At 43.4% G+C, this 27724-nt stretch overlaps 2 protein-coding genes across 4 annotated transcripts in view; one reads left to right on the forward strand and one right to left on the reverse strand.

Moving 5' to 3' along the window:
* The window catches only part of FILIP1L (filamin A interacting protein 1 like), a 189959-nt gene extending 171190 nt beyond the window's left edge, over positions 1-18769 (reverse strand). For 2 of the 3 annotated variants that reach the window (XM_054163936.1, XM_054163937.1), the window contains exon 1: positions 18751-18769. The gene's annotated coding sequence lies outside the window, so the exon portion shown is untranslated. The remainder of the gene's footprint in view (positions 1-18750) is intronic. The other variant, XM_054163938.1, reaches the window with a different exon arrangement.
* Positions 1-27724, forward strand: part of CMSS1 (cms1 ribosomal small subunit homolog) — a 236231-nt gene that overhangs the window by 174756 nt on the left and 33751 nt on the right. The gene's annotated exons all lie outside the window — the stretch shown is intronic.

A 27724-nucleotide genomic window follows, 5' to 3' on the forward strand; every position in this document is an offset into this window, starting at 1 on the left:
TTCAGGACATGGTTGAATGGCCATGGTGCTGTTAGGCTGATGGTTGGACTTGCTGATCTTAGAGGCCTTTTGCAGCCCAAAACATTCTATGATTCTGTAAGGCTGCATGCTCCCTACTGGTTTGCAGAGGATGAGGGTTTTGGCAGGCTGTCCTTCCTGCTAAGAAGTAAATCTGAAGACTGAGACTGCTGTAATTACCTGACCAGCTCTCTCCCTGATACACAGACTTTTTCCAAGGTGCAATTTTCCTCTTGGACTAACTTCCTGTTAAGTGTGTGTCAAGGTTCACATCAGATGGGCAAATGAAGCAGCTGTCTTTTGCTCCCTTACCTTCCTCTTCTCAGGTATTTTATAGAATCATAGAATTGTTCCAGTTCGAAAAGACCTCTAAGATCATTCAGTCCAACCACCAACCTAATACCACCATGGCCATTAAACCATGTCCAGAAATGCCATGTCCACACATCTCATGGACTTCTCCAGGGATGGTGACACTACCACCTCCCTGGGCAGCTTATGCCTGACCACTCTTTAAGTAAATATTTTTTTTCTGATACTCAATATTCTAATATTTTCATCCTTGCTCAAAGAATTTCCACACTGCTGGCAGAACATATTTTCTCCACCCACCCCCAAAGGGTTTAAGCTGCAGGAGAATTCATTAATCTGAAATTTTGTCTTTAAAAGGGCCTTATACACCACTGGCTCAGCTCAGAAGTGGTCATATTGGCTGGCAGATTGTAATTTGTGCATTATTATTAATGTGCTGGGGTAGAGCTGCACTGGGGATTAGGATTCATTCCTTCCATGAATGCAGGTAACCTGTAGTATCAGCTAATTATTCAGTTCTTGCTGCAATGTGCTGCTGGAGAGTTGGAGACCCTATTTTGGGTGAGCTGGGTAAGGGAAGTACATACTGATCATAGAATTGCCTGGTTGGAAAAGACCATAAGGTCATTGAGTCCAACCATAACCTAATGTCTCCCTGTACACAACTGTTAGACCATGTCCCTAGGCTCCTCATCCAAATATCTTTTAAACACCTCCAGGGATGATGACCTCACCACTTTCCTGGGCAGCCTGTCCCAGTGCCCAGTGACCCTTTCAATAAAGAAATTCAATCTGGTTTTTAAGCAGGTACCACATAGCATGACCATGCAGGTGAATAGTCATTTAGAGAAGAAAGAAAAAGTAATATCCAGAAACCAGTGTGTTTAGGGCTGAAAAGAACTAACCTTCCTGTGTATTTGGCCCCAGGCTCATGCTAGGAAAATTAGGGGGTTGTGCATTTTAGAGAAACAAGTGTGATCCACTAGTTTCTTTCAATCACATGCCCACAGTGCAGAAAATACCCTGAAGATGCTGCTGCTGGTGCCGCCAGTCCTGACAGGAGCCAAGCCTGGGTGACCATGTCCATGTGCAGCCATGGCATGATAAGCATGGAATCTTTAGTTGTTGGACAAGCCCTATTTTTTCAATTAAAACAAAAAAAGAAGAAGAAGTGGAAACGTCTCCTGTCTCTTCTTTGATTCCTAGTAAAGACAAAGCAAATTGTGGTTTGGATTAACTGGCTGAGATGAACAGTTGACTTGACCTCTTGATGGTTAAGATATATCAACTCTCCAGTTTTCCTCTGGCAAAGCAAGCTTTAAGAAGCTTTGTTTTCAGCTGCCTAGAAGATTCTTTTTCTGTGCTTCTCCTAACTATGTATAATCTTTTCCTTTTCTATTTCCTTTCTTTCCTTTCCCCCTTCCTTAACTTCCTTTTCTATTTCTTTTCTTTCCTTTCCCTCTTCCCTTCCCTTCCTTTTCTATTTCCTTTCTTTTCTTTCCCTCTTCCCTTCCCTTCCTTTTCTATTTCCTTTCTTTCCTTTCCCTTTTCCCTTCCCTTCCTTTTCTATTTCCTTTCTTTCCTTTCCCTCTTTCCTTCCCTTCCTTTTCCCTTCCCTTCCCTTCCCTTCCCTTCCCTTCCCTTCCCTTCCCTTCCCTTCCCTTCCCTTCCCTTCCCTTCCCTTCCCTTCCCTTCCCTTCCCTTCCCTTCCCTTCCCTTCCCTTCCCTTCCCTTCCCTTCCCTTCCCTTCCCTTCCCTTCCCTTCCCTTCCCTTCCCTTCCCTTCCCTTCCCTTCCCTTCCCTTCCCTTCCCTTCCCTATGTTACTAAAAGTTGGATGGAGAGGTGAAAAACCTACATTTACTCACCACACTAATAACTGTGCTATTTTATTTCCACTAATTAGTTTAGGAGCATAGGAGAGCAACCCTGGGAAAGGTCCATGATGGCATCCTGCTATAATGCTAAACCTTGCATAGCAATGTTGTAAAGTCTATCACAGAAAACACAGAAGAGACTAATAACTCTATTTTATACCCAAAAGTGGGAATAACAGTGTTTCCTTCCTTAGTTTCTGGGATTGGCTGTGTTCACTAATGCCTGGTGATTAACTTCTGTGGGGAACAGACAGTACAGGGGCCTGTGGATCCTTCCCTGAAAATGCATGATTTTGAGCTATTCTGCATCTGGATGAAAGCAAGTTCCAAATTTTGAGGTCAGCTGTATTAAGAAACCTCTGCAGCTATATTTTTAGTTCACTGAATGAAAGTCATATTTGGCTGGTGAAGAACGAGTTTCCTTCTGCTAAGGATGTTAGCTGATACTTTATTACCAAATGAAGTGTTTTCTTTCCCATTTTTCTTGCAAATGGCAAAATGTGAAACTTCCAGTTTGCACTTGGCCTGGGAGAAGACTTCCCCTTTCTTTCCCCTCAAATTGCTGTATGTAGCTTGTCAGTAGCTTAATGGTATAGTGGAATAGTCACTATTCTCATGCAGGAAATGAAGAAATTTCTAATTCCTGTGTAGATTTGAAGTTAGAGAGGTGTGCTCTTGGTTTTTCAAGAGTGAAATTTAATTTGTCTATGCTACTAAGACTTTAAGGTCATCAGAGGAATGTTATAGTTGAAAACTTCCAGAATGATGCTTGTATGGCTAATACAGACAGTGACCACAGGTGTTGCATCTGGGGATTTTAAGATTTAAGGCAGTTTTTGGAGTGTGATCTCATGTCAGTATTACTCCTTTGACTTCAATAGAAATTGTTGTGTGAGATCACAGTCCCTAAACCCTCATTATTAATACATTACCATGCTTTATGCCTATCTCCTGGAACATGGGAACATGTGAATGGAACAACATTTTAGCACATTGAGATTACAAAACACTGCTTTCAGCTGGGTTTATTTCAGTTCTGTTTAGATTTAGAAAGCAGGGGGACAGAACAGTGAGATGGCCTTGGGATGCCCTAAGGTATGTGTCTGCTCTCTTGCAGAACTTAATATGCATGCTTACATTTTATTCTGTTTAGATTTGCATAGTGCATTGGGTTGGAAGGGACCTCCAAAGGTCATCTTGTCCAACTTCCCTGCAGGGAGCAGGGACACCTCCAATTAGATCAGGCTGCCCAGGCCCACATCAAGTCTGATCTTGAATGTCTGCGGGGACAGGGCCTCAACCACATCCCTGGGCAACCTGTCCCAGTATTTTACTGCTCTGATTGTAAAGAACTTCCTCCTTATGTCCACCATAAGAGAGAGGCTGAGGGAGCTGGGATTGTTTAGCCTGAAGAAGAGGAGATTGGACGTGGCACTTGGTGCCATGGTCTAGATGTGAGGTCTGTCGAGACAGGTTGGACTTGATGATCCTTGGGGTCTCTTCCAACCTTAGTTATACTGTGATAAATCTACCCTGCACCTGTTTAACCCCACTGCCCCTTGTCCTGTTGCTGCAAGCCCTTCTAAACAGTTCTTTCCCAGCCTTTCTAGTCTAGTCTCCCTGCTCATGGCAGAGGGATTGGAAATAGATTATCTTTAAGGTCCCTTCCAACTCAACCCATTCTATCATTCTGTGTTTCTCAAGCCTTTTGTTTTGTGATTATTTTCCCTTGAAAGTCTGTGATGTGTTAGAATTCTAAACTTCAGTATCAGAGAATGTTTAAAGCACGTCCTTTAAATCTGTGGAGTCAGTTTCTTCCATGTCTAAAGGCAGAAGCTCAGGGGGAGGCTCATCTGCATGGAACAGACCTCAAAGTGGGCTAAAGCTCAAATGCTTGAAAGCTGATGCAGCTTACTCTCAGCAGAGTGTTAGCAGAATGGGGAGGATTTTCACAAGTGCTCATCAGTAGCATGATTTTGTTTCCACTGAAGTGAGTTGTTTGTTCAGGAGGCTTTTGTTGTTGTTTTTCTTACTAACTCCTCTGGCAGTGGATCTGAACCCAAAGAAGTGCTTCTGTAGTTCTTACTTTTTTAATGTAGTGGCTGTGTTTCTTGAGAAGCCTCAGAGAGCTGTGTCTGTAGCTCTCTCTGTGCCTTCCTGAGTGTGCACATGTGTGTATACTACAAGCCTGGATTTTGCCATGACCTGTTCCTGCTATGTTCCCTTGTTGCATCTAAGTACTGCTTTAACCCCAGCATAATTTGTGTGTGGATTTTGTGTTCTAAATTTCTGTGAATAATAAGTGTGTTTAATTCCTGCTAAACATTGTGCACTTCCTGCCTATGAATGGTAAAACCTCAATGTCTGTTTTTCATATACTGGTTCCAGGAACCTCCTGTGATCCCAATGGTATGCCCTAGGGAACAATTTATGAGGTCAGCCCTGCTGCTTACTTATCTTGGGATTCAGCCCTTCCGCCCTTGTTCTTCAGTCGTAGCATTCTTGGTTCAAAGCCACTATTGAAAGGTGGAGATGTCATGGAGAACCCATATGGTTCACCTGGAGCTGATGGTGTTGCAGTGGGAGAAGGTGATACTCCTGAGGCAGCTGTCCCGCTTGGAGGCGTTTGGTGACTTTTTACTCTCTGTAGTAAAGGCAAGGTTTTTTCCCTTTGATGAGGAGCAGATGAAGCTTTAAACACCTCTGGCAGGTTAAATATTAGCATGTATCTTGGTCTTTGATCAATTGCATCTGAGCACAGCTGAAGAGTAATTTGTGCAGTACTTTAAAGAACATAATGGCTGAGCAGGTTCTGAGTGAAGAGGACACTTAGCCACTCTTAAAAATGATTTCTCATGTTTATATGCAAGATCAGCTTTGCTTTTCTTCAATAGATAGCATTTAACAATCTTTCTCATGTGATGACTTCATTGGTCTCTATTTATTGCACCTTTTAACTGTGTTTTAAAAGAACTCAAGTAGATGCCAGCAACAACATGTCTGAATAGTTTTGATGCAACTTGGGTAGCTTGAGGCTTGGGGTCATTTGAGAAATGTTACCCTGGGGACTAAAGTCCTAAGTGTTATCCCAGCAGGAGTTTTCTTAGAGATTTTCAAGAGTAGTGTGCTGGTACTTCCATGGTGTTGAATGCAATGGTGTTTATGTGATCTGCTTTATAAACTTGGGGATTAAACATAGTGGGGTTCTTTAATAAGTATATTGAGGGTGGGATAGGGGGATGAACCTGGGATGGAGGTTAACATTTTGCAGAATGTTAATTCAACATAATACTGAACAATAGACTGCTTAAATCACATTGGCACTAGGAGAATGTGTTCTGGCTCCATTTGCAATTAAAAATAGGAATATTTATTCCAAAAACCCAAACACTGTCTAATTTCCCAGCTAATCCCCATGTTTGTGCTCCCTTATTTTTACTCTCAAATACTTTTCTTATTGCTATTGGCAGCTTACAGACACCAGTTGGAAGAAAATAACTGGCTTTGTGTTAAAAGTGACACTGTGCAATGTCTTGTCTTCAGATAGCTGACTCCTTCAGTGCTGGTAGAGCTATTGTTTTGTTAGCATACCCATCAAGAACAGTCATCTCTCCAAAAGATTTACTCTTAAGTAGGTCGGTTAGAAGACTTGCTTCTAGTCTAGATGAGTAAGAGCCTTGCTCTGAGCAGACCTCAGCCACAGTTGCTTCTAGCCTGCCAAGTGTAAATGCTGTGGGTACCTCTCCAAGTGCCTGGCCCTTCTGGATGGGAAAGTGAAATGAAGCTTTTTTCCTGTGTCCTGTTGGCTACATATGATTCTGTGCCACACTGCCTCAGGGCATCATGTCACTATGCACCTGAGGCCTTTGCACAGCTTCACCTATTCTCCTCACCCACTGAAGAGCTGAGAATTTTGATGTTGTCAGGTTTTGATCATGCAAGATCACAGCAGTCCTGAGCAGATCTAGTGTTATCAACCTCCAGTAATAATGTCTAATGCTGTAAATAAGTGCCATGTGGCGTGTTACTGAAGTGAGAGCAAAGAAAGTACAGAGGAAATCAGAATATACATGGAAAGAATCCATTCTTTTGGAGAAAAAGGGTTGGAAGGGTTGTTGGCTTCTTTCTCTTTTTATTTCTTTTTGGTTGGTTTGTTTTCTTTTGGGTTTTAGTTGTGTGAGGGGTGTGTGTTTTGTTTTGTTGTTTGGGTTTTTTTGTTGTTGTTTGGTTTGTTGTTTTCATTACTTTATTTGAACTGATTTTTGTGCTTGTGAAGTTCTGCCTTGAAGCCCCAGAGAACTTGAGCACAACTGTGAATTAAAATTAATAACAAAACAAAAACCAACAAACAAAACCCCACAAAACCAACAACAAACTGTCAGAAAGTCTAATGTCATGAAAGAACATTTCAGGGTACAGAAAGTATCTAACTTGCTGTGCCTGCACAGTGTTCAGTGTAGTCCACCCTACTAGTGGAATGTTTTCATCATCCACGTGTTGCTGTTAGTTTCACTTGTGCATGTCTGATGCACAGTGGGATAAGGTGGAGGTGGCAATAGTGTGTTTGGATTGACTGTGGTAATGAAAGACATGTCCTGAACACTTCTTTTAAAGTGTCACTGTTGTGTTGTTTGGCTGCCAGCAATTTTGCTCATCAGAGTCAAGTAGCATGCAGAATGACATCAACTCCTTTGGTGTTTTCCCTGAAGGGACTGGCTGAGCATTTCAGGCAGTCCCAGCTGCTACACCTCTGGCTGTACATTAGCTCCACTGGGTCACCATGTGGAGGTGGTTGGCAGACTGCAGTCAGGATCGTGGTGTAATTTAGGTAGGAATGATAATCCTCCTTGCTCTGAAAAGTGCAAGTGCAATTGAGTCAGCTTCTTAAGCCAAAATCCTTTGCTGTCTGTGCTGCTCCGCAGTGGGAGCTGACATGAAACACCAAGGAGGGATTAGTGTGCACAGCATGCCGTTGATAAAGGCTGTGGTTAAGTGCTTGTGCCACTTGGTCAGGCCACAATGTGAAATTGTGGTGAGTGTCGAGTTGCTAATGTCTCCTCAGGTTACTCGACTTGAGCTTGCATGCAAGCGGAGTGAGGTGGCTGATTGGCAGGCTTGTTCCATAGCCAGGGATTTGAAAGCCTCGCTGAAGAATGGGCCTCAAATATCACCCCTTCCAGGGCCTTGCTGCCAGGAGCAGCTACAGAAGGCCTTGCTGAGGAGGGAGAACTGCTCTGGATTTAAACAGATACTTTAAAAATATTTTGCTGCTTTTTTTTCATCCACATAGATTCCTGTGTTCTGGTGAGCTCACCAGGCTCTCCTGGGCAAAAGGAAGTTTAAGTGTGTTGTTGAGTTTCACATCCAGGACTCTCCAGGTGCTGTGCAGGAATTCATGAATGGAGGAGCGGGTTTGTAGGAAAAAAAGCTGGAGCCTGTGCCTGCCTTTGTGCTAAACTCCAGCCTCTTCAAGTCCTCAATACTACTGGGAAGAAGTGTTCTCCCATCCTCTTCCCTCATATGAGTGTCTTTCTGGCCTACTGCTTCTTACAGCAGGGATCTTGCTTACTCAGGAGTTACACATTCACTGCCAGTATCATAATCCATCCCTGGCAGAAGGACTTGGCTGGAATAGGTTGCCCATCATGTGCTGTGGAAGAGGCACACAAGTACCCATTTTGGTGGTGGCAGTCATGGCCAAAGTTTGGCATGGCAAGAAATGCATGTGCATCCCAAATTCCTAAAAGGAGAAGTATCAGTCAACTTGGTGAGTGCAAAAGCAAGAGAAAACTAGGGCAAAAAGAGTAAATGGAGGTGTTTGCCTGATTAACTATTACAAATTGCAAGAGGTGTAGGAACTATTGTGTTTTGGTCCTTTCTCTAGACTTTGGCCATGACATCTTTGTCCCTATTGCAGGTTAGCTGCAGATGAAGCCAAGCAAATCAAGCTGTTCTTAAGTAACCAGATCACACCATTATAGATTACAGCACTGCACAAGCTCCTAAAGCTTTTTCTTCTGCTGGAGTTGTCGAGGAGGGAAACAGGCACTTGTGCTAGTGCATTACCAGTGAATAGCTGAACTCCCTCTCAGTGTTGCTGGCTCTCAAATACTTTGTTATTGCCAATTCACTGACCTCTCCTGTGCTGATTGTGCAAGACCAGGTTGAAGGTCTGTCATGTCATCACCTGGGAAACTAGAAAATAAATGGAATAAATCCCATTAAAGTATTTATAGATAGAAATTGAGTCATGGAGAGTTGGAGTAGATAGAGATATATTTGGTGCAAACAGAAAGGGTTTTGGGGGTTTGTTTTTGGTTGTTTGTGTTGGTTTTTTTTTTTAAGGTTAGAAAAAAGTGATCTAAAAATTCTCAGAATGTTGGTAATTTCTGCTTGTGAAAAACAGCACTCAGAGTTTCACAAGGCAGGAAGAATCATAGAGTCTTAGAATCATCATATAATGGCTTCGGTTGGAAAGGACCTTAAGAGATCATCTCCTCAACTAGTCTTGGTTGCTCAAGGCCTCATTCCAACTGGCCTTGAACACCTCCAGGGAGGGGGCATCCACAACCTCTCTGGGCAACCTATTCCAGTCTCACCACATTCATACTGAAGAATCTCATCCTAAGTTCCAGTTTAAACCTACTCTTCCTTATCTTAAAACCATTCCCCCTTGTCCTATCACTAGACACCCTTATGAAAGGTTCCTCTCCATCCTTCTTGTGGGTTCCCTTCAGGTATTGGAAGGCAGCTGTAAGGTCCCCCCCCGAGTCATCTTCTCTTCAGCCTGAACAACCCCAGTTCCCTCAGACTATCCTCATAGCAGAGGTACTTCAGCACTTGGATCATCTTTGTGGCCCTCCTCTGGACTCACTTCGGCAGTTCCATGTCTTCCTTATGATGGGGATGTCAGAACTGGATGCAGAAAGGAAGCTATCCATGAGGGAATAGAAGGTGGTGGTATTAGGTAACAGGATGATTCAGTTAAGTTAGGTGGACAGAGTTCTAGGGAGACTGCAGCTCTCCTGCCTCCTGTTTTCAGGTTCTGGGAAGAGGAAACTCAAGAGAAAGTGACAAAGCTCAGCCCTCACTAAGCAGTGAGCCCCTCTGGCAGTGCAGCCATGCCTGAGTCCCCTGTCCTCTCTAGTGTGCTGTCTGTGTCCCAAGGGCTGCCTGTGCTGTTAAACAGGCTGTTCTCACAGGAGTACTGCTGTGGAAGGTAATCTGATATGTGCCTGGCCAGGACTGAACTCCTTGAGAGACTGAAAAGTGTGCATGCTGTGGTTATAACTGTTGCTTTATAACTGTTGTAGTTTTTATAACTGGTTTAGCCTGGAAGTTCATATATCCTTTTGTATTGAGTCTGCATCCTCATACAGCAAAGTGCTGATGGGAAATAGTGTCCCCTTGAATGTGCACTTCTGCCGGTGGGGAAGTTTCCTATTGCATGATAAGGTTTGTTCAAGCACTGTCTTCCTGCTGTAGCTCTTGCTGGCTGGAAAGGTCACTGCCTGCTTCCCACAACTGCCTGCAGATCTGCCAGGTGAGTGAGTGGCTTGTGTTTGCTCTGTGAGTGCCTTGGATGATCATGAGCTAGGTTAGTGGTAAACAGCATGAGTAAAGGGTCATTGCTGAACTGGGCATGGACAATTAAGGGAGTAGGACTCCTTACATAAGCAGCCATGCCAGTGCTGGTTGAGGATGTGAGATCAAAATACTCATCATAGTTATCTCTGCTCTGCTATGCAGACCTTGAGAATATAAACTCAGCTGTCCCAAAACATGTGTAGGCTCTACCCTGGTGCTTTTCTGTATTTGAAAATGTGTGCTGCATGCAAGGTGTTTGAAAAGACAGCCTCAGAAATAAGCAGGATCCCTTGCCACACCCTGTCACATTGCCTCTTTTTCCCTTCTTAATTTGGAAAATATAAAATCTGCTTTTAGCAAGTGCCTTTCTGTGCTAGCTAAAGTGTGCCTCACCACTTTGCTCCCTCCTGTTCCCATCCTGGGGAATGTTCTTAGAAGAAACAATGGAATAAATCATTCCAATGGCTGTGTTTCACAGGGCCTGCCTAACCAGATGAGTAATTTTCTGAGTACTAGAATTGAACATGCATAGTTCAGCTGTAAATCTCTGTCCAGTGGCTGACCAAGAGTTTCAGCTGAAACTTTTCCCATAGTTGAGGAATGTGCTGGGATTTTCCTTTCTGGGATTGCACATGCCAGCCTCCCCTTCCATGAAGATAATTATAGAATCCACTCCTTGCCTGTTTTCACAAAACTAGTAAGAACTTGCAAAAATTTGCCTTCTCTGACCCTTTTCCAAACCTTGGTGTAATGACTGTAGGCTGAGAGAAAGATTCTGGGTTCAGCACACAGACACAGATGTGCACACAGATACCATGGTCATCATGGATAAGCCCCCTTCCCCAAAGGGGCAAAGCAAAGGGGATGGGCAGTTGGAATCACATTGTGAGGTCTGTGTGGGACAAGGAGACACTGACCATGCCCTGAGAAATAGAGATGTTACATGTGCAAGGCAGGGAGTAGGAGGAATAGAGTGGGTTCTCTCCCCATCACTACAAGAAAGACATTGAGTTGCTGGAGCATGTCCACAGAAGGGCAGTGAAGCTGGTGAAAAGTCTGGAGAACAAGCCTTAGGAGGTGTGGATGAGGGAACTGGGATTGTTTAGTCCAGAGAAGAGGAGGCTGAGGGGAGACCTCATTGCTCACTGCAACTCCCTGAAAGGAGGTTGGAGTGAGGTGGGGGTTGGTTTCTTCTCCCTAACAAGAGGAAATAGTTTGAAATTGTGCCAGAGAAGTTTTAGCCTGGATTTTAAGAAAGGGTGGTCAGGCTATGGGAAAGGTTGCCCAGGGAGGTGGTGGAGTCACCATCCCTGGATGTGTTCAAAAAAACATGTAGACATGGCACTTTGGGACATGGTTTAATGGCCATGGTGGTGTTAGGTCAATAGCTCGATTTGATGGTCATGTGGTTTGATCATCCTTGGGTTTATGAGGCTCTCAATCTCAGTCTTAAACCCAAAATGAAGTACTAAGGGTTTAATGTTTAACATTTTAAGTCATGGTATAGATGAGTTGAAGCACCAAAAAATCTTTTCAGCTATAGAGGTAAACCTGAGAAGGAGAAGAGTCAGGATCACAAGTTCAATAACATTTCCCACAGACAGACTGCCTTCCAGATCTACAGCCCATGTTGCACTGTTAAGAAATGACATAGAATGGTTTCAGTTGGAAAAGACCTCCACGATCATCGTGTCCACATAGGCCTTGAACACCTCCAGGGATGGCGACTCCACCACCTCCCTGAGCAGCCTGTTCCAGTGCCTGACCACTCTTTCAGGAAAGAAATTTTTCCTAATGTCCAACCTAAACGTGTCCTGGCACAATTTGAGGCCATTTCCTCTCACTCTATCATCTGATACTAGGGAGAAGAGACCAACCCCTACCTCACTACAACCTGTCATGCTCTAAAGCAGAGCTTGAGTTTACAGGACAGTCTTAGATATCATTCACCTTGAGCATGTGGTCTGCTTTTGTGGACAATATTCAGGTGGTGTGTGGCAGTTGGTAAATGTGGTGGTGAATTACTCTGCTCTTTACTGATGGGCTCACCTCCTTATGTACAAGTGAACTTTAAAGGGGGCCAGTATCATTGTATTATCAACTGCTCTAGCTGAGATCAAGTAATAATGTCCTTTCCTGTATCTTCAGCTGCTCAGAAGTTCTTGCTTGAAGTTCCACTTCTCATGCTAAATTTTCCCTACAAGTACCATCATATATTTTTGTATTTTGGGCTGTTCTGAGAATCAAAGATTTCAGCCACACTTCAGTAATGAGAGAAGAATGAAATGCAATTTTCTTAATCCCCAGAAATGTTGTTTTTTAACATCCTTTCAGCTGAGTTGATGAAACAGGAATGGGGATGGGATAGGGTAGTGGTGCTCCAGAGTTCTCTGTGGGCTTTGGGCTTGACTTCACAGATGCAAAGCCTATGATGCAGACTTTTCCAGTTCATTTTTCCTGAAGGACACAACTAAGGAAAGATTTACTATGGAAGCATCTGCAACTAATAGAGCAGAGTAACCCAATGAAATGCATTGCTGCAAATTGCTATAGCAGCTTGCCATGGGTGGTGGCAAGGCCAATGAAGGTCTTTTCCATGGCTAACAACATCAAAAGGTACCTCAGTTTGCTATGCTCTTGCTAAACTGAAGCAGAGGCAGCACGTGCCTAAAGAGTTGTCCTCTGGTCTGAAATGGGAGATAATTTCTCAACAGTGAGGTGTTGCTGCCCCTTTTCCTTGACTCCCAGAAAGTTCTTTGATCAAGGAAAGTTATTTAGTAGAGCAGAGTATTTCGCCAAGCACACTTAATGCTGGGATAAGAGCTGAGCCCTCAGTGCTTTCCTCAATTAGGGTCCAAGTGGCCAACTGAAAAAGGTTGCCTTGTACAAGTCTTATCCAAACTAGCAAGAAGAGAGTGCAGGAAGTAGTTGATGTCTGAGGAAAAGTGTGAGGGTTGTTTTGTTTGGGTTTTTTATACTTTTTGTTCTTAAGGTCTTTCCAAGAACAGACCTGGTTGCCTTTGCTGCTCTGACCCTTCTTCTTGTCTTATTCCTTCCCTTCTGCTTGCTTGTGTTTGAGTGGAAGGGTATTATCCCTCTTGCATTACCCCTGTCTCATTTCACAGTTCTCAGTTCCTCATATGTCACTTTCTTTCCCTAATTTTTGTTATATTGTCCTAAAAAATAATCTAGAATTCTTTGATGGCATCACATGGGTAGAAAAATGTCTGGAGGATCACATCATTCAGTCTACACAATGCCTGGATCTGAGCCATTCTTGTGAGTTCATTGCTTATGTGACCTCTAAATATTTGTTTTTGAACTGGGTTTACAAGTTTCTGTGATTGATTAAAAGACTCCTGCAAGATGTGTGTTCTTCCAGACATATACTGAATGGTGGTTGGTTTTAACAGAACAACAAAAAAAGCCCAACAACTTTTCTAATTTTACTTGAAGTAGCAGTACTATACAAAACTAAATGTTGCTTTATTCTCTGAGTCGTGTGGCCAGCATCTGAACAGCCAGTCCATCTTCAGGATGACAATAACCTTGGCAGCAATTCTGAACTCTTTTATCAACATTTGTAACATGAGAGTTGTGACCATAATTTTCTTTCAAGAGCCAAGTTTTGGAGGGTTTATTTTGTTCGGTTTGGTTTGGGGGGTTTTGTTTGTTTGTTTGTTAATGGGTTCCCCTTGTGCTTTTGGTTGGGCAAATACTGTGTGTAACATAGTTAAAATCAAACAGTGTCTAATTACATTGATTTTTGTCCTGTATAAATAGGCAGATCTTGGTTTAAACTCTCTACATCAGTAAGTGAGACAGCAGACTCTTAACACCACTGGTTAATTGGAAATTAATTCATGGAGGGAACTGATTGTCATTGCCTTGTGGTGAAGGTTTAATGAATGTATCTTAATAGGAATACACAGATGACTTTTAAGGGTCAAACCCAGATATGAGTGTGGGGAAGCCTATAGTTAATTTGATGATATATATGTGCTTAGCTAGTCTTCCTTTGCTACCATGATAAAGTCAAACACCCTTGTGCCAGCTTGCCAGGAAATATGTATGAATAGTTTTGCCTTGTGGAATTTGAGAATGGATGTGTAATATATTTCAATCTTCTACTTGGAAATCTTGGGGTTTTTTAAAGAACTTTACACTTATGAATTAACCCTGGGGACTTCATGCTAAAAAGCTGTCAGCCATCTTCAAGAGGCATAAAGAGCCCTTGTCAAACAGCTCTGAGGCAATCACAGAATTCAGACAGGTTTTCTTTGCCATGCCTGAAGCTGTGTAGTAAATATGGGAATATAAAAAGCACAGTACTTGAGGAGGTAAACAGCTTAGTCCTAATCTTGTTTTTCAGACATTGCCTGAGAGAACAGATGACTTGCTTTGCCAAAAGCAAGCTTTAGAAAATAAATGTAATGATGTCATCTTGCTTTGATGATGTAAATGGCTGAGGGTAATAGGTTTAGCCACAGTATTTCATTATCATTACTGATTTTAAAAAGAAAAAGAAATCTTGGGAGCCTGTCATTATACTGACATTTCAGTTTTCATCAGAGAGCCCAAATGTCTAAAATGAGCTGGATTTTTGAAATTAATATTTACTTACATCCTAGGTTGAGTTGAGACAGAGTTAATTCTCACAAGAAGTTGGGAGGTGACACAGCCAGGGCAGCTGACTCAAAATAGCAAGGGGCTATTCCATGCCACATGACATCAGGCTCAATATATAAACTGTTTGGGGAAGAGGGATTGCAGCTTGGAACCAGCTGAGCATTGGGCACTGAGTGGTGAGCAATTGCACCGTGAACCACCCACTTTGTATGTCCAGCTCTGCAGTCTTCAACACAGCAAGGACGTGGAGCTGCTGGAGCAGATCCAGAGGAGGGACATGAAGGTGATCAGAGGGCTAGAGCACTTCTCCTACAAAGACAGGCTGAGAGAGTTGGGGCTGTTCAGCCTGGAGAAGGGAAGGCTCCAGGGAGACCTTATAATGGCTGTCCAGTACCTGAAGAGGACCTACAGGAAATCTGAGGAGGGACTGTTTAGAAGAGCATATAGTGATAGGATGAGGGGCAATGCTTTTAAACTAGAAAAGAGTATATTTAGGTTGGACATTAGGAGGAATGAGGGTTGTAAAACACTGTTTGCCAGGGAGGTGGTGGAGGCCCCATCTTGGAGGCCCTAAGCAACCTGATCTAGCTGGGGATGTCCCTGCTCACTGCAGGGACACTGGTCAAGATTTCCTTGGAGAGTCCCTTGCAAGCCAGTGCATTCTATGATTGTGATTCTATGATTCTATTCTATGATTCTTTTCTTAGTATTATGGTTATTATTTATTCTCTCCTTGTGTCATACTATTACATTGTCCTTATTTCATCCCATGAGTTTTTATCTTTTTCTTCTGATTCTCCTCCCCATCCCACCAAGGGGAGGAGTAAGCTGGAGGCTGCTGCTTAGATGTGGGCTTGACCTAAACCACTACTTACCACATGGTGCCTCCCTGCACAAAGGCAGTAACATCCATATTATGGGGCATTTCTATTTCTTTAATCACTACCTACTTCACTCTTAATGCTAGTGAGTCATTAAGTCTAGCAATTAATGACACGAATCTGGATTTATTAGTGTGGTAAATCTGTAGGAAATAGTGAGTAGAATTAGTATCTTTTCTGTAATAACTAATAATGTGGATTTATTAGACCTGAACATGGTGTGCTTATTTCTGCAGAGAAAACAACGACTACATGTGAGTCATTAAGGTTGCTGGAATGACCTTTCATCAGCTTGGCCATGTCATTCCACGTGGTAGAATGCTTTCCCACTTGTCAGCAAAGTCTTGATCCCGGATTTAGGGCATCAAAAACTGCTTGGAAAGTGTTCTACCTCAGAATGAATGGCTCTGTTTAAAAAAAACCAAAACACTTCCTCACAGGTAATGTTGCTGCAGTAGAGACCCCTGTTTTTCCAGAGACAACAGGATACATAAGATAGTTGTGTCTTGGTGTTACTCTTCATGTACAAACTCACTGCTGGATTGCATCGTGAAATGCAAAACTGGTCTAAGAAACAAGTTGCTGGTGAAAAATTAGCTACAGTGTTTAGTGTCCTTTGTTTTCTATGGGCTTGATGTACCTGTACAGCTATGTGTTTGTATTGCACCAGTCTGTGCCATGCCTACACAACCAGTAAAACATCTCTGAGATTGTTATAGGCTTTGAAAGGTCTGCAAGTCAATAAATACCCATTTCTTCCTGGGTTTTGTGTAATTCTCCCTCCAGTTCACTGTGACTATTTTTGAGAAGGGCCGATGAATTTAAGTCTTACTCAGTACCTTTTACAGTCCAGTTCTTAAGTTTAATGTAACAAAGTCTTCCTCAGCTTGATAGTCTTTCAGTAGAAATGAACTTTCTTATTTACAACACTAACAACTATATGGTGTTTATTGATTGTAATGCTCAAAAGCTGATTAATTAAAAGGACCATAGAGACTGCTGAGCCTTAGACCAAGGCCATGAAGGACTTCAAAGACATAAAAGCTAAAGAATTACTGAGTGTCCATTCCTGTGCTCTGGGAGGTATGCTGCCACATCTTCCACTGTCTGCATAAGCTCAGCATCTCCTTCTGTTTGTCTGATAAAGACACTCTTGCAGAAATCCATCCCGTAACACCCAAATGAAGGGGCCTTTGGGGCCTTGTCTGATAGGAAGTGATACAGGACTCAGTAAGCATAAGGTACAAAGTGGAGTCTATTGCACCTGAGCACGCAGAGAGTTGGAGTGAGGTATGGCTCTCAGGCAGTTGCTCTGATAGTACATAGCAAAAAAGAAAAGAGGAAGGATTCTGAGTCCTTCGAAGACTTAAATATTTCCTCTTGATACATGGACAGATTCTCTCCATTTACTCAGGCTGAGCTGGAGACAGCTTGTATTCCTCCAGACACTGAGGAAGCTGGGCGTCAGCGCTGTCTGCTTCAGATAAGATTAATAGTGTATAGCTTCTTGGGGAATGGAGCCTAATCAGCTGGGAGGCCGTGGCAAGCACTCCTAGTGAGGAGGAGTAGCTGCCTGTTTTGGGCCTTCTGAGAGGAATGAGATGAATCAGCTGGGACATAGTCAGATCAGCTCCTGCTGTTCACACCTTGTAGTCAACTGTGTTGAGTACAGCAGACAGATCTATGGACTTCTGATCATGTCCAACTCCTAACTCTGTAAAACTGTCTTTGAAAAACTACCCTGCAATTCAGCACAGGAATACAACAGAAGGAACTTCATTTCCTAATTGTGTAGCAGAGTACAAGGGTACTGTAAGCTTCCTGAACTACATGGCAACAGAAGTCTTGACCAACAAATCAGAACAGTGGCTGGTTTTTCAATTAAAATCCCCTGCAGTTGCTTCTGCTTTCCATTGTAAATGTTGAGACTAAGAAGAGAATTCTTCTCTTCTGTTTCATCTCTTGAATGCTTTCAATGTTGAACACAGGTTGGAAACTTTTGACCTGCGTCTTATAGCTTGTCATTTAATGATCTACCAAGGCTGGTCTGTGCAATGAAGCCGTGTTCTTCATCTTCCTCAAATGGCAGAGACAAAAGCTATTGTCTTCCACCAAATTTTTGCTAATCTTAAGTGGTGTTAAAATAGGGCAAAAACTATTTGAGCCTATCCAAAAATGCCTTGCTTTGTCAAGATCTGTTCCTCCCTCCCCCAGTGCCCTCTGGTTTTGTCTGTATTTTATATTATATTAAAAGCAATTAGAATGGCTGAATGGATTTTTCCAGTGTCCGTGTAGGAGGCATCTGCTCTGTATGTGGATAGATGTAGTCTCCCTCTCATCCTTACAAGGTTTACTTGGTAGGCATGCTTGTGTTTTGGTTGTTTCAAGTATACAGTTTCCACTCCCAAGACATTCATGATCAGTTTAGGACAAAGAGATGATCTTTGGGGCAGGAATTCTCTTGATAAATACAGTTTGGAATCATGAGTATTATTGTTATTATTACACATGATCAAGCACTAGTGTTGTGTACTGGTACTGTGCTGGTGCACTGATACTCTTACTGATGCAAGAGTAAAGACAGAAGAATTCTCTGTCTCGAGGAAGCTCCCCTTCCCCTTTTCCAGAAAACGAAAAAGACTCCAGGGCTAGTAGCTAGAGGCTAGAGGTGGGTGACCTTTAATACAGCCATGAGTTTATCCACAACACATTTTTTCAGGGAAAACCTCCTGACAACATATGTGTCCTGGGGCTCTAAGTTGAAGGGGAACTGAGAAGATCTTACTTCTGTTAAGATCACCTAGGCCAGAGGGTGGTATGCTTCAGCTTCCCACACTCCTTTATCTTCCCTTTCTTAATGGCTGCTCTGTAGAAAAATCCTGGGACCTTAATCGCTCTTGCTTGGTTAGCAGCCAGAGTGTTGTTCAGAGCCATGAAGTGATAAGACTTTGTAGGCTCAAGGTCTTTTGGGCTGCCTTCAAAGATCATGATTAGGATCTGCCCAAACCTGCAGTTTGAAGTGGGTTTCATGGTCAGCGCCAGGTAAAGTGCACTGAATTATTTACCTTTGCTCATCCTTGGAAGGAGGTAAAAGACAAGGCATGAGTGAAGTAAAGAAAATAATGAGGGCAATTCTAGTTAACTGGAGGCTGCAATATGAGTGCTGGTACTTTCACACACTCCTGGTAGGGGGTTTCCTGCTCCCAGTGCATAACCTGAGGCAGGGAGAGCAATAGGGGCTGTTCCTTTCCTTACGGCTTGAGCGCAGCGTAAGTGAAGTGGCAATAGACCCAGCAGGTGTAAAATGCATCACTTGTTCTGAAACATGAACTAAGTACTCAGTCATTCAGTGTAGGGGGAAAATAAATAATTTTTTTAAAAAATGTTTCAGGCTTGCAAATCTGTGCAGAAGCTGCCTCTGTAAATCAAAAAAAATCAGGTTTTGTACCTTGCTCTGCAGCAGTGATTTGATGATTTGTCTGCTCCATCCAAAATCTCTTAAGCATTGGTTTCACAAACAATTACTGCTGGGCATGAATGACTGGTTTCCAGCCTGCAATAATTTTACAGGCTCTTGAGAATGTCATTACCTTTACTCAGTTCTGCAGTTCTTTACTGTAGCAAAATATTCCAGTATTCCTGGGCAGTTTAACATTCTCATTTCCATACAGTAGCAAAACACTGAGGAATTCAGGATGCAGAGAAGAATGCAAAGGAAAATGTATATACTTTGTGGATTTAAAGACATAAATTACACCAGCTCTGCTGGGTCTTATCTTGTATTAGCTCAAAACTTGTATATTTTGAGATTGGGTTCCTCATTTGCTACATATTTCTGTGCATGTTTTGTTACTCCTTAAGCCTGGATTGCAGAAATCATGTAGACCCTGCACTGTGTGTTGAGCTCTGAACATCCTGCTTTTCTTGTCATTGACAACTTCTGTGTTTACCCTTTAGCAGATGATATATAGTAGTATTATGCAGGCTTACTGCATTTAACCAAATGCTGCTGTGTCTTCTCTTTATTATAATGGAGTTATTTTTAATTAAAATGCTATACTGATATGAAAAAGAAGTTATTTTGCTTTGTAACACTCTGTGCTGGGTTAGGACCTGGCTGCAGGGCCGAGCCCAGAGAATGGGGGTGAATGGTGCCGCATCCAGCTGGTGGCCACTCACTAGTGGTGTGCCCCAGGGATCAGTGCTGGGCCCCATCCTCTTTAATATCTTCATTGATGATCTGGATGAGGGGATTGAGTCAGTCATCAGCAAATTTGCAGATGACACCAAGTTGGGAGCAGATGTTGATCTGTTAGAGGGCAGAAGGGTTCTGCAGAGGGACCTCGACTGGCTAGACAGATGAACAGAGTCCAACAGGATGGCATTCAACACATCCAAGTGCTGGGTGCTGCACTTTGGCCACAACAACCCCATGCAGAGCTACAGGCTGGGGTTGAAGTGGCTGGAGAGCTGTCAAACAGAGAGGGACCTGGGGATGCTGATTGACAGCTGCCTAAACATGAACCAGCAGTGTGCCCAGGTGGCCAAGAAAGCCAATGGCATCCTGGCCTGCATCAGGAATGGTGTGGTCAGCAGGAGCAGGGAAGTCATTGTGCCCCTGTACTCTGCACTGGTTAGGCCACACCTTGAGTCCTGTGTCCAGTTCTGGGCTCATCAGTTTAAGAAGAACATTGAGACACTTGAACGTGTCCAGAGAAGGGCAACAAGGCTGGGGAGAGGCCTTGAGCACAGCCCTGTGAGGAGAGGCTGAGGGAGCTGGGGTTGTTTAGCCTGGAGAGGAGGAGGCTCAGGGGAGGCCTTATTGCTCTCTTACAACCATCTGAATAGTGGTTGTGGCCAGGAGGGAGTTGGTCTCTCCTCTCAAGGAACCAGCACCAGAATAAGAGGACACAGTCTCAAGCTGCACCAGGGGAGGTTTAGGCTGGAGGTGAGGAGAAAGTTCTTCACTGAGAGAGTTGTTAGCCATTGGAATGTGCTGCCCAGGGAGGTGGTGGAGTCACCATCCCTGGAGGTGTTCAAGAGGGGATTGGATGTGGCACTTGAAACCATGGTTTAGTTAGTCATGAGGTCTGTGGTGACAGGTTGGACTTGATGATCTTTGAGGTCTCTTCCAACTTTGGTGATTCTGTAATTAGAAAATTTCCTGTGCTTTTAATTAGTGCAAGTGCTGAAGTGGTATGTGGTTTCTGAGTCTATTTTTTGCCTTCTACAGCCACATCATTCTAGTGATTTATAGTTGCAAGGCCTAATGAAAGCCTCCATAATAAAAATAGAAAAGAAATTAGATTACCTCTGAGACTTAAAAGACCTGTTGAAGAATTTATTAGAACAGTGTTAAAATATGTCCTAAAACAAGCCATGTTGGTGTGCAGATTGAAATGGGATATCTGGGAATTCGGAGGGCTCTACTACTCTGATTAATTAAAACGCAGTCAGCTGAAACCTCCACTATAATCAACATTGTTCCCCAGGGTTTTGCCTTCATTACAGTCCTGGTGCAGCCTTCCAGTCCCAACCTTTGCTGAACTAGGTAATGAGTTCACTTTAAAACAAAAAATAAACAAGAAGATAAAATTACCATGACACTACATAAGATTTAGTGGTTTTCTTGCTGTGCCAGACTCTGTTTGATAGTATTCACTGTGCATAGCCATTCCTTCTGCTGCCAGAGACAAAAAAGAACCCGAGAGACAGTCTCTGTGATTTGGAGCTGTGCTGTTTTCCACATTGTAAGACCTGGATTATTTTACAGTTGCTGCTGTTTTCTGTAACTTTGGCTGAGACACTGCCCTCCCCTCTGCAGATGTGCTGCCTATCTCATCCCTGTTGTGCTGCTAGTAGTCTTCTGCTGCAGTGGGGTTTCCTTATCAGCGATTCTGCAGTAAATCAAGTGAGAGGAGACTACATTTCCCAACAGGGTCTTGAATCTCCAGTGAAAAAGCACAGCATGTGAATTTATACAGAATACCAGAGGACATCTGTCTTAAGAGGCTGTCTCCAGAGTTGAGATTTCTGGGGCTAGATAAAGCACTGCTTCTGTCTCTCCCATACTCTATGTATTCTGACCTCAGCTTTACACAGCCTGTCATCAGTTTGTCATTGAGCTGGATGCAGTAGTAAAATCCTGTGGATAAGGCTAACGCTTATCATTCCCTTGCTTCATGTCAGGACACTCACAGAAGCTACTGAATAGCAAAGACATGACAAAGAAGTCTCTGATTGTGGTGGTCACTACTGAGATTGGAGAATTTTAAGCCTGTATTAAAAGGGATCCCATTGAGCTGTGTCTCTCTGACAGAGTGAGCTCCAAGGTTGTTTTTCATAGAATGGTAGAATGCACTGGGTCAGAAGGGACCCTTGAAGGTCATCCTGTCTAACCCCCTGGCAGTAAGCAGGGACACCTCCAACTAGATCAGGTTGCTCAGAGCCCCATCAAGTCTGACCTTGAATGTCTCCAGGGATGGAGCTCCCACCACCTCCTTGGGCAACCTGCTCCAATGTTCCACCACTGTCATAGTAAAGAACTTCTTCCTAATGTCCAATCTAAATGTACCCTTCTGTAGTTTAAAATTATTGCCCCTTGCCCTGTTGCTACATGCCTTTGCAAGCATTGCCTCTCCAGCTTTCTTGTAGGCCCCCTTCAGGTACTGAAAGGCAATTAATAAGGTGTCCCCAGAGTGTTCTCTTCTCCAGACTGGAAAACCCCAACTCTTTCAGCCTGGCTTTGTAGAAGAGGTGTTCCAGCCCTCTGATCATCTTTGTGGCCCTCCTGTGGATCCTCCTCATCAGGTCCATGTCCTTTTTCATCTTAATATCTGAATGCAACTGGTTTGGAGTCTCAAAAATATTTTTTGTAGTACTTGATGCTTCTTCAACAGTTGAAGAAAGGTACTTCACCTCTTTTCTGTCAGAATATAACAACAATTACTATTTTAGTCTACTATAGCACTTTTCCCAAGAATCCCACAGCACTTTGGCTATGTTATTTAGGCTCCAAAACACCCTGGTAGGGAATATTTTTGCATCATGTTTTCTTGCAGTAAGATAAACTGAGATGGAAGAAGTGCTCGTGGTTTGCTAAAGGCTAAGAAGTCACAGAACCCCAGAATGTTAGGGGTTGGAAGGGACCTTGAAAGATCATCTAGTCCAACCATCCTGCCAGAGCAGGATCACCTACAGTAGGTCACACAGGAACACATCCTAGAGGGTTTTGAATGTCTCCAGAGAAGGAGACTCCACAACATCTCTGGGCAGCCTGTTCCAGTGCTTTGTCACCCTCACAGTGAAAGAATTTTTCCTTATGTACACGTGGAACCTCCTGTTCTCCAGTGTGCAACCATTGTCCCTTGTCCTATCACTGGACGTCACTGAGAAGAGTCTGGCTCTATCCTCCTGACCACTCACCCTTCACAAATTTGTAAACATTCATGAGAACACCTCTCAGTCTCCTCTTCTCCAAGCTAAAGAGAGCCAGCTCCATCAGCCTATTCTCATAAGGGAGATGCTCTGCTGCTTTGATCTTCTATCAGATGTAGAAATGCGTACTGCAAGCTCTTTGGTATAACAAAGCACATAGATAAACCCTACTTCCATCCAAATAAGGTGCCTAGGATTCCCTCCTCTCACCACGTGTAGTGGGCATGTGCACAAAGTGCAAAGAAAACACAGTGCATCAACTCGTAGATGCAGAAAATTAACTCTGCCCCAGGCAGAACAAGCACAATCCTCAGCAACTATAAACTATAGAACTGCTCAGTACTAGCTTTGCACTTTCAATAATAAAAATATCTTCAATATTAACAGTTCTTTCTAAGTGGCATGTCACAGGAAAGGACAGTAAAGAAGAAGCTAGCCATGCCCTCTCCAGTGGTTGTTCCACATCCTGCCTTACTTGATTAAACCTGCCATTTCTTAGGTTTGTTTCACTGACAGGGAGCAAACTTGATGGGGAACCTGCATGGCACATTTGTGATAGGGCAGAAGAGTCTAAAATGGAGGATTATCTGTGCTCTGAAAGAGGGCTGTGAGATTCTTTGCCCACGTAAGGGGACGGTCTCTGGGAAGACTCAAGAAAAACCTATAATTAGACTACATGTCATCCACCTCAGACAGCTGGAGGTCAGATGGGAGTTGGCTCTGGTTTTCCCCTCTTCAAGAGTCTCAAGTTTCCTGTTGCCAAGGAGTTGAGAGGTCATGTAGTTTCAGCCTCTTCATGTCTGCTTGTCTGTATCGAGACACTCCATCGCAACCTGAGCTGCCTCAGCCACTGCTGGTTAATGGGTGAATGTACAGTGGGAAACGTGCAGCCCTTTGCACAGCAGCAGCATGTGCTCGAACACATGAGTCCAGATGCATCATCTCAACCCAGCCTTTCTCTCCTGTCCTGACAAGCTCATCCTGTACTGCCTCACTTTCTTCTTCAGTGGGATTTCCTTGTCCTCCCACTCTTTTAGGCATGTCTTGTGTGAGTGAACATAGAATGGTGCACATTAAGTTGTATTGGATGACATTTCTAACCATTACATTGGCAGAATAAAGCAGAGGAGCAGGGAGAATGGCTGCCACTTTCTTCTTGTTGTTAAATTGAATGCCCTTGAAGACAGACAAGGCTTGATGTCAAATGCCTGTGCTTCACTGAATTGTGCACATGAATTTAAAATCATACTTTAGGGAGAGTATCTAAAGCACTTGTTATTCATTTGGGGATTACTTTACATTCTTTCCATCCTTTGCTCTTGTGTTTAAGACCAGGCTGGATGAGGCTTTGAGCAACCTGGTCTAGTGGGAGGTGTCCTTGTCCATGGCACAGGAGTTGGAACTAGATGATGGTTAAGGTCCCTTCCAACCCAAACCATTCTTATGATTCTTCTGCAGTATTATTAGTGGTTAAAAAATTGCATGAGTACTGTGCTAAATACAACCATGTTGTAAAGACTGATTTATTTTGGATGATAGGTTGGACTCGATGATCTCAAAGGTCTTTTCCAAACTGGTTAATTCTGTTCTGTTCTATTTATTTTTAACATTCTTTGCATGCTAGAGAGTGGACACTATTTTCCTGTTAAGTCTGAGCCAGCAGTGTGCTCAGGTGGCCAAGAAGACCAACAGCATCCTAGCCTGGATCAGGAATAGTATGGCCACCAGAAATAAATAAGTGATTGTGCCCCTGTACTCAGAACTGGTGAGGCTGCAACCCCAAGTACTGGGTTTGGTTTTGGGCCTCTCACTACAAGAAGGACATTGAGGTGCTGGAGTGTGTCCAGAGAAGGGCAACAAAGCTGGTGAAGGGTCTGGGGAACAAATCTTATGAGAAGTGGCTGAGGGAACTGGCATTTAGTCTGGGAGGAAAAGGCTGCGAGGAAGACCTCATTGCTCTCTACAGCTCCCTGAAAGGAGGTTGGAGTGAGGTGGGGGTTGGCCTCTTCACCCTAGTATCAGGTGATAAAATGAGAAGAAATGGCCAGAAATTGTGCCAGGGGAGGTTTAGGTTGGATATTAGGAAAAATTTCTTTACATGAAGAGTGGTCAGGCATTGGAACAGGCTGCCCAGGTTGGTGGTGAAGTCATCATCCCTGGAGGTGTTCAAGAAACATGTGGATATGGCACTTTGGGACATGGTTTAATGGCCATGGTGGTCTTAGGTTGACAGTTGGACTTGATGATCTTAGAGGCCTTTTCCAATCAAAACAATTCCACCACTCTATAAGCAAATGCCCAAGGAACAGATTGGTATACTAAAAAGGTGAGTACAAGTGAAAAATGAAAGAAGTTCACCTCCTAGGATTTATTTTAAGAGGACTATGTTTAGTCCAAGTTTCATTTGATATAGAATTACAATGTACAGGTTTGCAGCTGTGCATATGGACTTTCCCTCTCTGCTAACACAAAAGAATTTGATGTTGTTGGGTTACTTTCTGTGGTGCTTTAACCCCAGTAGTGATCACTGTGAGTTTGCTGTGATTGAAAGAATTTAGGCTTAGGTAATGGAAGATGAGAAATTCATGTTTCAGTTTTTGGCTAATCCCAGTTGTAACTGTTTCTCCCTGCATTACTATGCCACATTGTATAGGTGGGATTTTCATTGGGAATTGTCTTAAACACATTAATCTTCAAGTGAAGTGTACTGATACAGTATAGCCTTGCTAGATTTGCTAGATTCCTTTATCTTGGCAGATGTCACAGGGCAGCAGAAAGTCATACACACACCATTCACAGAGAAACTGCTTCAGCACAGCATAGCAATGTGCTTGTGCTTTCCCAGGTTCCCAGCTCCTGCTGAACTTCCCTGAGTCCAGCCATTAGCCTAAGACCACCACAGCCATTAAACTATGTCCCAGAGTGCCACGTCCACGCGTTTCTTGAACACCTGCAGTGATAGTGACTCTGCCATCTCCCTGGGCAGCCTGTTCCAATGCCTGGGCACTCTTCCAGTAGAGAATTTTTTCCTTAAATCCAACCTAAACCTCCTCCTGCACAGTTCCATGCTATTTCCTCTCATTCTATCACCTGTTACTAGGGAGAAGAGACTGTCTCCCACCACACTCCAATCTCCTTTCAGGGAGTTGTAGAGAGCAATGAGGTCTCCCCTCTGCCTCTGTTTCTTCAGACTTAGAAATCCCAGTTTCCCAGCCACTTCTCATAAGACATGGTTCTCCAGACCGTTCACCAGCTTTGTTGCCTACCCTGGACGTGCTCCAACGCCTCAGTGTCTTTCAGTGTCTCACCTCAGAGCAGACGTTTTCTGCAACAAGATACTGCTATATTTCTGGTGTGCACAAAGCAAAATGCAGCAGGGGAACCTATGGAAAAGTTCTGTTGGTTTTTTGCTGCCTATTTTTGGGAGATGGATTTGTGAAAGCAGGTCATACAAAGCTTAGGGCTGTGTGGCTTGTTTATGAACTCTGATTTCCTTCCTCATCCCTGTTGCTAGTAAGTCTCAAATGAAAATATTCTGTAGCAGAAGGAATACAATTATTTAAATAATCTTTCCTACACAGCACATCACTCTCTGTCACTCTGTACTGGCACATACCCTCTGTCACTTTCTTCCTGGAAAGTATATTCCTGACAACAGTGAATCATTTTGAAAGAGAATTTCTGTGCAGAAATTGCTCTGATATTTTCATATCAAATATCTGCACACCTCCTCATGCAGGTGTACAGACAGGAAAATGTGCTCAAACTCTCTTGGAATGGTTCTCTAGATGTCAGCTTCACCCTTCTCACAGTCTCTTCCATAGCAGCAGCTATGTGGTAGTGGTGGTGAGTCTGAAAACTCATTGGCTGACTACAGAGCCATGTGCCAGTGATGCTGTAGCATCTAACAGGGCCTTGTGCTAAAGGAACTTGTTTCAGGATGAGTTGAGGTGCACTTTTGAGTCCTCTTAGGACCCCAGCTTGCTTTCATCAGTCTCGTTTGTCTGAGGAATAGTAAGGAGGTAGGAAAATCCCAGCACCATTTGTTGTTTGGAGAAACTCCCAAGCAGGAGTATAAATACAGCGAGCAATAGTGGTGATCTGATTGCTGGTGGGACTTACTCATCCCCCTGGTGCTGTTTGGATTTAGCCATCTGGCTCTGGCCTTGCTTACGCCTGTCAACTGAGGGTGAGAGTGCCAATGGCAGGAGTTTGTGAATGTGCCCTTGGAGCTTTGCCTGGCCAGCTGGCAGCATGTATCATCAGCCAAGCCTCATCTTCCTCCTCATGCACAACCTTAGGCAGGAAGATAACAGCCCTGCCCTTCCCCATGAGGAGAGTGGGTTTCAGCCCCATGTGAGCTTCCCTAATAGAAACAAAGGGTTTTAGTCTTTCTTCTCTGCACTAGGGGAGGCAATAAAGATTCTTTCCTCGTTTTAAGTTTACTGTTTGGTTTGGTTTGGTTTTTTTCTCTTTTTTTTTCCTTTCTGTGGTGGTCTCCACTAGTATGGGTGCATCATTACCATTGGAGGTCACAATTTAGCAAGATGAAGCTAGCTTATGCTAGTGCTGGAAATTTATAGTGAAGAAGAGAGAATAGGAAGAGGAGAAGCCCACCAAGTAGGATTGACCCCCAGCCAGAAGGAGGTTAGAAGCAGATTTAGGTTTCTCTGCATTAAGACATGAAGCTTCTTCATGTGCTTCTTAATAACTTCTTCCATTGATGCCATGCTCATATTTATCATCACAGTGGTATTACCATTTTCCATTGCTGTTGTTCTGTTATCCATGTTACAACAAATCTCCCTCCAGTTTGGGTGACAGAGATCTATGCTCAGCTCCTGTGGGGAAGAAGTGGTGATCCTCCCTTGAAAACAAGCCAGTCCCTGACTGAAAGCAGTGCTCCAGCCCCTGTGCTGGGAAGGATCTTTGGTGCATGTTGCATTTGTAGGCTACAGTCATACCCATACTGTTTAAAGCCACCT

This window comes from Dryobates pubescens, chromosome 8 (genome assembly GCF_014839835.1).
Source record: "Dryobates pubescens isolate bDryPub1 chromosome 8, bDryPub1.pri, whole genome shotgun sequence".
Taxonomy (NCBI): domain Eukaryota; kingdom Metazoa; phylum Chordata; class Aves; order Piciformes; family Picidae; genus Dryobates; species Dryobates pubescens.